Source organism: Pongo pygmaeus, chromosome 13, assembly GCF_028885625.2.
Source record: "Pongo pygmaeus isolate AG05252 chromosome 13, NHGRI_mPonPyg2-v2.0_pri, whole genome shotgun sequence".
In the NCBI taxonomy this organism is placed as follows: domain Eukaryota; kingdom Metazoa; phylum Chordata; class Mammalia; order Primates; family Hominidae; genus Pongo; species Pongo pygmaeus.
Window position 1 is genome coordinate 3245506 of NC_072386.2, and position 12732 is coordinate 3258237.

Here is a 12732-nt window from a genome sequence, read left to right on the forward strand (position 1 = left end):
ACACAACGTGGAATGGAACGTGGAATGGAATGTGGATTGCAACGGAATGGAATGTGGAAAGTAATGGAAAGAAATGTGGAATGGAATTGAATGGAGTGGAATGTGGAATGGAATGGAATGGAATTTAATTCGGAATGCATTTGAATGGAATGTGGAATGGAAAGGAATGGAAAGGAATGGAATGGAATGTGGAATAAAATGGAATGGAATGGAATGTGGAATTTAATGGAATGGAATGGAATCTGGAGTAGAATGGAAAGGAATGGAATGTGGAATTAAAGGTAATGGAATGTTATGGAATGGAATGTGGAATTTAATGGAATGGAATGAGGAATTAAATGGATTGGAATGTGGAAAGCAGTAGAATGGAACCTGGAGTGTAATGTGGAATGCATTTTGCAATGGAACGGAATGGAATCTGGAATAGAATGGAAAGGAATGGAATGAGGAATGGCATGTTGAAAGTCATGTGCAATGGAATGGAATGGAATGTGGTATGGAATGGAATGGAAAGTGGAATGAAATGGAATGGAATGTAATGGAAACGATTGTGAAATTGAATGTGGAATGGAATGCGGAACAGAAAGAAATGAAACGTGGAATGGAATGGAATGGAACATGGAATAGAATGCAATGGAAGGAGGAATGGAGCACGGAATGCAACAAGGAATGGAAAGTGGAATGGAATGTGGAATGGAATGTGGAATGCAATCTATTGGAATGTGGTATGAAATGTGGAATAGAATGGAATGGAACTTGGAATAGAATGTGGAATGGAATGCAAGGAAATGTGGAATGAAATGTGAAGTGTAATGGAATTGAATGTGGAAAGGAATGGAATGGAATTTTGAAAGGAATGAGGAATGGAACAGAATGTAATGTGGAAAGGAATGTGCAATGGAATATGGAATGGAAATTGGAATGGAATGGAATGGAATGTGGAATGGAACATGGAAAGAAAAAGTATGGAACGTGGAATGGAAAGTAGAATGGACTGTGGAATGGAATGCAGAATGGAATGGAATGGAATTTGGAATGGAATTTGGAAAGTAATGGAATGGAATGTGGAATGTAATGGAATGGAATGTGGAATGAAATCTGGAATGGAACGTGGAATAAAATCTGGAATGGAATGTGGAATGGAATGTGGAATGGAACGGAATGGAATGTGGAATTCAAAGGAATGCAATGTGGAATGCAATGTGGAATTGAATGGAAAGGAACTTGGAATGGAATGTTGAAGGGAACGTGGAAAGGAACGTGGAATGGAAATGGAATGGAATGGAGTGGAATATGGAATGCAATGGAATGGAATGTGGAATGCAATGTGGAATGCAATGTGGAATGAAACGTGGAATGAAAAGTGGAATGGTACGTGGAATGGAATGTGGTATGGAACGTGGAATGGAATGGAATATAATGTGTAGTGGCACGTGGAATAAAACGTGGAATAGAAAGTTGAATGGAACGTGGAATGGAACATGGAATGGAATGAAATTCAATGTGGATTGGAATGGAATGGAAGATGGAATGGAATAGAATGCAATGGACTGTGGAATGGAATGGAATGGAATGGAATGCAATGAGGAATGGAGTGCAATGGAATGGAATACAAGGTGGAATAGAATGGAATGGAATGGAATTGAATACCATGAGGAATGTAATTGAATGGAATGTGGAATGGAATGGAATGGAATGTGGAATAGACTAGAATGGAATGGAATGGAAGGAGAAATGGAATGGAACGGAATGTGAAATGGAATTCAATGGATGTTGCAACGGAATGGAATGGATTGTGCAATCGAAAGGAAAGAAATGTGGAATGGAATGGAAGAGAACGTGGAATGGAATAAAGTGGAATGGAATGGAATGTGGAATGGAATGGAATCGAACGGAATGTGGAAAGGAATGGAATGGAATAGAATGAAATGGAATGCGGAATGGAATGGACAGGAATGTGGAAAGCAACGTAATGGAATGTGGAATGGAATGGAATGGAATGTGGAATGGAATGGTATGGAATGCGGAATGTAATGTAATGTAATGTGGAATTGAATGGAGTGGAATGGAATGTGGAATGGAATGGTATGGAATGCGGAATGTAATGTAATGTAATGTGGAATTGAATGGAGTGGAATGGAAAGTGGAATGGAATTGAAAGGAACGTGGAAAGGAATGGAGCTGAATGTGGAATGGAATGGAATGGAATGTGCAATGCAACGGAATGGAATGTGGAATGAAATGGAATGGAATGTGGAATGGAATGGTGTGGAATGTGCAATGGAATGGAAAGAAATGGAATGGAATGTGGAATGTAATGGAATGGAATGTGGAATGAAAATAAATGTGTAAAGTATTCTGGAAAGGAGTGGAATGTAAGAAAATGGAACGTGGAATTGAATGGAAAGGAATGTGTAATGGAAAGCAATGTGTAATGGAAATTGGAATGGAATGGAATGGATTGGAATGGAATCGGGAATGGAATGGAAAAGAATGGAATGTCGAATGGAATAGAATGTGGAATGAAATGAAATGAAATTGAATGTGGAATGCAATGGAACGGAAAGTGGAATGGAATGGAATGGAACGTGGAAAGGAATGGAGTGGAATGTGGAATGGAATGGAATGGAATGTGGAATGCAATGGAATGGAATGTGGAATGAAATGGAATGGAATGTGGAATGGAATGGTGTGGAATGTGGAATGGAATGCAATGGAATGTATAAAGGAATGTGCAATCGAATGGAATGAAATGGAATGGAATGTGCAATGGAATACAATGGAATGTGGAATGAAAACAAGTGTGTAATGGAATGTGGAAAGGAGTGGAATGTAATGGAATGGAAAGTGGAATTGAATGACAAGGAATGTGTAATGGAAAGCAATGTGTATTGGAAAGAAGAATGGAATGGAATGGATTGGAATGGAATCGGGAATGGAATGGAATGGAATGGAATGTCGAATGGAATGGAATATGGAATGGAATGGAAAGGAATGGAATGTGGAATGCAATGGAATGGAATGTAGAATACAATGGATTGGAATGTCGAATGGAATATGGAATTGATTGTGCAATGGAACGGAATGGATTGTGGAATGGAATGTGGAATGAAACGTGGAATGGAACGTGGAATTGAATGGAATGGAACTTGGAATAGAATCTGCAATGGAATGCAAGGAAATGTGGAATGAAATGTGAAGTGTAATGGAATTGAATATGGAAAGGAATGGAATGGAATTTTGAAAGGAATGAGAAATGGAACGGAATGTAATGTGGAAAGGAATGTGCAATGGAATATGGAATGGAAATTGGAATGGAAGGGAATGGAATGTGGAATGGAACATGGAAAGAAAAAGTATGGAACGTGGAATGGAAAGTAGAATGGACTGTGGAATGGAATGCAGAATGGAATAGAATGGAATTTGGAATGGAATTTGGAAAGTAATGGAATGGAATGTGGAATGTAATGGAATGGAATGTGGAATGAAATCTGGAATGGAACATGGAATAAAATCTGGAATGGAATGTGGAATAGAATGCGGAATGGAATGGAATGGAATGTGGAATTCAAAGGAATGCAATGTGGAATGGAATGTGGAATTGAATGGAAAGGAACTTGGAATGGAACATTGAAGGGAACGTGGAAAGGAACGTGGAATGGAAAGTGGAATGGAATGGAAAGGAATATGGAATGCAGTAGAATGGAATGTGGAATGCAATGTGGAATGCAATGTGGAATGAAACGTGGAATGAAAAGTGGAATGGTACGTGGAATGGAATGTGGTATGGAACGTGGAATGGAATGGAATATAACGTGTAGTGGCACGTGGAATGAAACGTGGAATAGAAAGTTGAATGGAACGTGGAACGGAACATGGAATGGAATAAAATTCAATGTGGATTGGAATGGAATGGAAGATGGAATGGAATAGAATGGAATGGAATGTGGAATGGAATGGAATGGAATGGAAAGGAATGCAATGAGGAATGGAGTGGAATGGAATGGAATACAATGTGGAACGGAATGGAATGGAATGGAATGGAATACCATGAGGAATGTAACTGAATGGAATGTGGAATGGAATGGAATGGAATGTGGAATAGACTAGAACGGAATGGAATGGAAGGAGAAATGGAATGGAACGGAATGTGAAATGGAATTCAATGGATGTTGCAACGGAATGGAATGGACTGTGCAAACGAAAGGAAAGGAATGTGGAATGGAATGGAACAGAATGTGGAGTGGAATGAAGTGGAATGGAACGGAATGTGGAATGGAATGGAATCGAACGGAATGTGGAAAGGAATGGAATGGAATGGAATGAAATGGAATGTGGAATGGAATGGACAGGAATGTGGAAAGCAACGTAATGGAATGTGGAATGGAATGGAATGGAATGTGGAATGGAATGGTTTGGAATGTGGAAGGTAATGTAATGTAATGTGGAATAGAATGGAATGGAATGGAAAGTGGAATGGAATTGAAAGGAATGCGGAAAGGAATGGAGCAGGATGTGGAATGGAATGGAAAGTAATATGCAATGCAATGGAATGGAATGTGGAATGAAATGGGATGGAATGTGGAATGGAATGGTGTGGAATGTGCAATGGAATGGAAAGAAATGGAATGGAATGTGGAATGTAATGGAATGGAATGTGGAATGAAAAGAAATGTGTAAAGTATTGTGGAAACGTGTGGAATGTAAGAAAATGGAATGTGGAATTGAATGGAAAGGAATGTGTAATGGAAAGCAAAGTGTAATGGAAAGTGGAATGGAATGGAATGGATTGGAAAGGAATCGGGAATGGAATGGAAAGGAATGGAATGTCGAATGGAATAGAATGTGGAACGAAATGGAATGGAATTGAATGTGGAATGCAATTGAATGGAATGTGGAATGGAATGGAACGGAAAGTGGAATGGAATGGAATGGAACGTGGAAAGGAATGGAGTGGAATGTGGAAGGGAATGGAATGGAATGTGGAATGCAATGGAATGGAATGTGGAATGAAATGGAATGGAATGTGGAATGGAATGGTGTGGAATGTGGAATGGAATGCAATGGAATGTATAAAGGAATGTGCAATTGAACGGAATGAAATGGAACGGAATGTGGAATGGAAGGGAATGGAATGTGGAATGAAAACAAGTGTGTAATGGAATGTGGAAAGGAGTGGAATGTAATGGAATGGAATGTGGAATTGAATGGCAAGGAATGCGTAATGGAAAGCAATGTGTATTGGAAAGAAGAATGGAATGGAATGGATTGGAATGGAATCGGGAATGGAATGGAATGGAATGGAATGTCGAATGGAATGGAATGTAGAATAGAATAGAAAGGAATGGAATGTGGAATGCAATGGAATGTAAAGTGGAATGGAATGAAACAGAATGTGGAATGGATTGGAATGGAATGGAATGGAATGAGGAATGGAATGAAGTGGAATGGAATGAAATGTGGAACGGAATGGAATCTGTAATGGATTGTGGAATGCAATGCAATGGAATGGAATGGAATGTGGAAAGGAATGGAATGGAATGGAATGGACAGGAATGTGGAAAGTGATGGAATGGAATGTGGAATGGAATGGAATGGAATGTGGAACGGAATGGAATTGAATGTGGAATGGAATGGTATGGAATGTGGAATATAATATATTGGAATATGGAATGGAAAGAAATGGAATGGAATGGAATGGAACGTGCAATGGAATGGAAAGGAACGTGGAAAGGAATGGAGTGGAATGTGTAATGAAGTGGAAAGTAATATGGAATGCAATGGAATGGAATGGAATGAAATATGGATGGGAATGCTATGGAAAGTGTAATGGAAACTAATGGAATGTGGAAAAGAATGTGCAATGGAATGGAATCAAATTGAATGGATTTTGTAATGGAATTGAATGGAAAGTAGAATGAACAGGAATGTGTAATGGAATGTGGAAAGGAGTGGAATGTAATGGAATGGAATGTGGAACAGAATGGAAAGGAATGTGGAATGGAATGCAATGTGGAATGGAATGTGGAATGGAATGGAATGGAATGAAATGGAATCGGGAATGGAATGGAATGGAATGGAATGTGGAATGGAATGAAATGTGCAATGGAATGGAATGTGGAATGGAATGGAATGGAATGTGGAATGCAATGGAATGAAATGTGGAATGGAATGGAACAGAATGTGGAATGGAATGGAATGGAATGGAATGTAGAATCAAATGGAATGGAAAGGAATGAAACGCGAAATGGAATCTAATGGAATGCAGAATAGAATTGAAGAGAATATGTAATGGAATGTAATGGAATGGAATGCAATGTGGAATGGAATGTAATGTAATGGGATGGAAAGTAGAATGGAATGGAATGGAATGTGGAATGGAAAGGAATGGAATGTGAAATTGAATGGAAAGTGGAATGGAATGTGTAACGGAATGAAGTGGAAAGGAAGGGGATGTGGAATGGAGTGGAATGGAAAGTGGAATGAAATTGAGTGAAATGTGAAATGGAATGGAACGTGGAATGGAATGGAATGGAATGGAATGTTTAATGAAATGGAATGTGGAATGGAATGGAAACTGGAATGAAATGTGCAATGGATGGAATGGAACGTAATGTGGAATGCAATGAAATTTGGTATGGAGTGGAATGGAATGTGGAATGGAATGGAATGAAATGTTGAATGTAAGGTAATGGAATGTTGAATGGAATGGAATGTGGAATGGAATGTAATGGAATGTGGAATGGAAAGGAATGGATTGTGGCATGGAATGTAATGGAATATGGAATGGAATGGATTGGAATGAGGCATGGAATGGAATGGAGTGTGGAATTAAAGCAATGGAATTTGGTATGGAATAGAATGGAATGTGGAATGGAGTGGAATCGAATGGGGAACGGAATGGAATGGAACATGGAATCGAAGGTGGACTAGATTGGAATACAATGTGTTATCGAATATGGATTGGAATGGAATAGAAAGGAATGGAATGGAACGTGGAACGGAATGGAATGGAATATGGAATGGAATTGAGTGGAAGGTTGAACGGATTTTGGAATGGATTTGAATGGAAATTGGAAGGAAAAGTGAAATGGAATGGAATGGAATGGAATGGAATGTGGAATGGAATAGAATGGAAAGTGGAATGGAACGCAATGGAATGCAGATTGGAATGGAATGGAATGTGGAAATGAATGAAATGGAGTACAATGGAATGGAATGCAATGTGGAATGAAATGGAATGAAATGTTGAATGAAGTGTGTAATTAAATGGAATATAAAGTTGAATGGAATGTGGAATGTTAAGGAAAGGAATGTGGAATGGTATGTGGAATGGAATGGAATGGAAATTGGAATGGAATGGAATGGAATGCAAAGGAATGTGGAATGGTATGTAATGTTGAAAGGAATGGAATGGAATTTGTAATGGAATGGAAAGATATGTAATTGAATGTGGGATGTAATGGAATGTGGAATGTGATGCAATGGAAGGTGGAATGGAATGGAATGGAATGTGGAATGGAATGGAATGGAATGTGGAATGGAATGTGGAATGGATTGGAATGTGGAGTGGAATGAAATGGAATGTGGAATGGAATATGGAATGGAATGGAATGGAATGGAAGGAGGAACTGAATGGAATGGAATGTGCAATGGAATGGAATGGAATATGGAATGGAATGGAATCGAATGGAATGTGGAATGGAATGGAATAGAATGTGGAACGCAATGGAATGGAATGTGGAATTCAATGGAAAGGATCCTGGAATGGAATGTGGAAGGAAACGTTGAATGGCCCGTGGAATGGAGTGGAGTGGAACGTGGTATGGAACGTGAATTGGAAGGTAGATTGGAATGGGATGGAATGGAATGTGGAATGGATTGGAATATAATGTGGAGTGGAATGGAATGGAATGTGCAATGGAATTTGCAATGGAATGCTATGGAATGCAATGGAATGTGGAATGGAATGGAATATGGAATGGAATGGAATGCAATGTGAAACGAAATGTAATGGAATGGAACGGAATGGAATGGAATGGAATATGGAATGGAATTGAACGGAATGTGAAATGGATTGTGGAATGGATTGGAATGGAATGGAATGTAATGTGGAATGGATTGTGGAATACATTGGAATGGAAGGTGGAATGGAATTTGAAATGGAATGCAATGGAATAGAACGGAATGTGGGATGGAATGGAATGGAATGTGGAATGGAATAAGGTATGGATTGGAATGGAATGTGGAATGGAATGGAATGTGGAATGGAATGCAAAGCAAAGTGGAATGGAATGGAATGGAATGGAATGTGGAATGGATTGGAATGGAATGTGGAATGGAATGAAATGGAATGTGGAATGGAATGGTATGGAATGTCGAATGGAATGGACTGGAATGCGAAATGGAATGTGGAATGGAATGGAATGTGCAGTGGAATTGAATGGAATGTGGAACGGATTATGGAATGGAATGGAATGTAATGGAATGCAATGGAAGGTGGAATGGAATAGAATGGAATGAGGAATGGAATAGCATGGAATGTGGAACGGAATGGAATGGAATGTGGAATTCAATGGAAAGTGTCTTGTAATGGAGCGTGGGATGGAACACCTAACGGAACGTGGAATGGAATGGAATGGAACTTGGTATGAAACGTGGAATGGAACGTAGAAGGGAATGGAATGAAATGGAATGAAATGGAATGGAATGGAATGGAATGGAATGGAATGGAATGCGTAATGGAATGTAATGGAATGTGGATTGGAATGGAATGGAATATGGAATAGAGTTTGGAATTTAATGAAATGGAAGGGAATGGACTGTGGAATGGAATGGAATGTGGTATTGAATTAAATGCAATGTGTAAAGGAATGGAATGGAAAGCAATGTGGAATTGAATACAATGGAATGTGCAATGGAATGGAATACAATGTGGAATGGAATGGAATGGAAAGTGGAATGGAATGTAGAATGGAATGGAATGGAATAGAAAGTAATGTGGAACGGAATGGAATGGGATATGGAAAGTAATGGGGTGGAATTGAATTTGGAATGTAATGGAATTGAATGTAGTATGGAATGGAATGGAAAGTTTAATCGAATGGAATGGATTGTGAAAGGGAATGGAATTGAATGTGTTGTGGAATGGATTAGAACGTGGAATGGAATGTGGAATGGAATGAAACGGAATGGAACGGATTGTGGAATGGAATATAATGGAATGGAATGTGGAATAGAATGGATTTTGGAACGTGGAATGGAATGTGGAATGGAATGGAAGGGAATGTGGAATGGAATGTGGAATGGAATGGAAAGAAATGTGGAAAGGAATGTGGAATGGAATGGAAATGAATTTCGAATGGAATGTGGAATGGAATGGAATGGAATGCAACGTGGAATGTAATGAAATTGAATGTGGAATGGAATCGAATGGAATGTGCAATGGTGTGGAATGGAATGCAATGTTGAATGGAATGGAATGCTATACAATGTGGAATGGAATGGAATGGAAAGTGGAATGGAAATAAATGGAATTTGGAATGGAATGGAAAAGAATTTGGAATGGAATGTCGAATGGAATGGAATGGAACAGAATAGTTGTGGAATGGAATGGAATTGAATGGAATAGAATGTGGAATGGAATGGAATGGAATGTGGAATGGAATGGAGTTGAATCTGGAATGGAAAGGAATGGAATTTGGAATGGGATGGAATGGAATGCAATGTGCAATGGAATAGAATGCAATTTTGAATGGAATGTAATGGAATGTGGAATGGAATGGAATGGAATGAAAAATGGAGTGGAATGGAATAGAATTCAATATTGAAAGGAATAAAATGGAATGGGGAATGCAATGGAAACGAACGTGGAATGGAACGGAATGGAAAGTGGAATCGAAAGGAATGGAATGTGGAATGTAATGTCGAATGGAATGGAATGGAATGTGGAAAGGAATGTGGAATGTAATGTGGAATGGAATGTCGAATGGTAGGTGGAATGGAATGGAATGGAATGTGGAAAGCAATGTGGAATGGAATGTGGAATGGAATATGGAATGGAATGGAAAGGAAGGTGGAATTGAATGTGGAATGGAACGGAATAGAATATGTAATGGAGCGTGCAATGGAGTGGAAAGGAACGTAGAATGGAATGTGCAATGGAATGAGTAATGGAATGGAATGGAATGGAATGTGGAATGGAATTGAATGTGGAATGGAATGTGGAATGGAATGGTATGGAATGTGGAATGGAATGCAATGGAACGTGCAAAGGAATGTGGAAGGCAATTTGCAATGGAATATTGGATGCAAAGGAATGGAATGTGGAATGGAATGTGGAAAGGAATGTGGAATGGAATGTGGAATGGAATGGAATGGAATGGAATTGAATGTCTATCGAAGGGGAATGGAATGTGGAAAGGAATGTAATGGAATGTGGAATGGAATGGAATGTGTTAGGGAAAGTGAAATGGAAAGTGGAATGGAATGGAATGGAATGTAGAATGGAATGGAATGGAATGGAATTGAATGTCTATCGAAGGGGAATGGAATGTGGAAAGGAATGGAATGGAACGTGGAATGGAATGGAATGGAATGTGGAATGAAATGTAGAATGGAATGTGGAATGGAATGGAATGGAGTGTGAAAAGGAATGAGGAATGGAATGTGAAATGGAATATGGAATGGAATGTGGAATGGTATGAAATGGAACTTGGAGTGTAATGCAACAGAATTGAATGGAACGTGGAATGGAACGTTGAATGGAATGTGGAATGGAATGGAAAGAAAGGGGAATGAAATGTAGAATGGAATGTGGAATGGAATGGAATGGAAAGGAGGGTGAAATGCAACGAGGAATGGAATGTGAAATGGAACGTGGAATGGAATGTGGAATGGTATGAAATGGAAAGTGGAATGGAATGCTATGGAATTTAATAGAACGTGGAATGGATAGTTGAATGGAATGTGGAATGGAATGGAATGGAATATGGAATGGAATTTGGAATGAAATGGTATTTAATGTGGAATGCAATCTGAAACGGAAAGGATTGGAATGTGGAATGGAATGGAATGTGAAATGGAAGGTGGAATGTGTTCGAATGGGATGTGGAATGGAATGGAATGGAATGATGACTGGAATGTGGAATGGAACGTGGAATGGAAAGTGGAGAGGATTGGAATGTGGAATGGAATGGAATGGAATTTTAATTGGAAGGGAATGGAAAGGAATATGGAATGCAATGTGGAATGTAATGGAATGTAATGTGGAATGGAATGTGGAATGGAATGGAATGGAATGTTGAATGGAATGTGGAATGCAATGTGGAATGGAACATGAAATACAAAGGAATGGAATGTGAAATGGAAGGTGGAATGTGTTCGAATGGAGGGTGGACGGGAATGGAATGGAATGATGAATGGAATGTTGAATGGAATGCGGAATGGAACGTGGAATTGAAAGTGGAATGGAATGGAATGGAAAGTGGAATGGAATGTGGAATGCAATGGAATAGAATGTGGAATGGAATGGAATGAAATGTGGAATGGAATGTGGAATGGAAATGAATTTAATGTGGCATGGAATTTAGAATGGAATGTTAAATGGATTGGAATGGAACGTGGAATGGAACGTGGAATTTAATGGAATGGAATGTGGAAAGGAATGGAATGGAAAGTGTGAAGGAATGCGGAATGGAATGTAGAGTGTAATGGAAGGGAAAGTGGAATGCAATGAAATGGAATGGAAAGTGGAATGGAATGGAATTGAATGGAGTGTGGATTGGAATGGATTTGAATATGGAATTAAATGAGGAATGGAATGGAATATGGAATGGAAAGGAATGGAATGTGGAATAGATTTGAAAGGAATGTGGAATGGAATGGAATGGAATGCAAGGTGAAATGGAATGTAATTGAATGGAAAGGAATGTGGAATGGAATGGAATGGAATGTGGAATGGAATGGAATGGAATGTGGAATGGAATGGAGTGGAATGGAATGGAACGTGTAACGGAATCGAATGGAATGTGGAATGGAATAGAATGGAATGGAATGGAATGTGGAATGGAATGGAATGGAATGGAACGGAAAGTGAAATTGAATGGAAAGAGGAATGGAATGTGTAACGGAATGGAATTGAATGTAATGTGGGATGCAATAGAATGGAAAGTGGAATGGAATCGAATGGAGTGGAATGGAATGTGTAATGTAATTGACTGAAATGTAGAATTCAATGGAATTCAATGTGTTATGCAAAGTGGAATGGAACGTAAAATGAAACGGAGGGGAACGTGTAATGGAAAGTGGAATGGAACGTTGATTTGACCGTGGAATGGAATGGGGAATGTGGAATGGAATGCAATGGAATTTGGATTGGAATGTAATTGAATGTGGAATGGATTGGAACAGAATGGAATACGGAATGCCATGGAATGGAATGTGGAATGGAATGGAATGGAATGGAAAGTGAAATAGAATGGAATGGAAAGTGGAATGGAATGGAATGCAATGTGAAATGGAATGTGGAATGGAATTGAATGGAATGGACTGTGGAATGGAGTGGAATGGAATGTGGTATGGAATGGAATTGAATGGAATGTGGAATGGAATGAAATGGAATGGAGTGGAATATGGAATGGAATGCAATGTGTAATGGAATGAGGAATGGATTGGAATGGAATGCAATGGAATGTGGAAAGGAATGGAATTGAATGGAATGAAATCGAATGT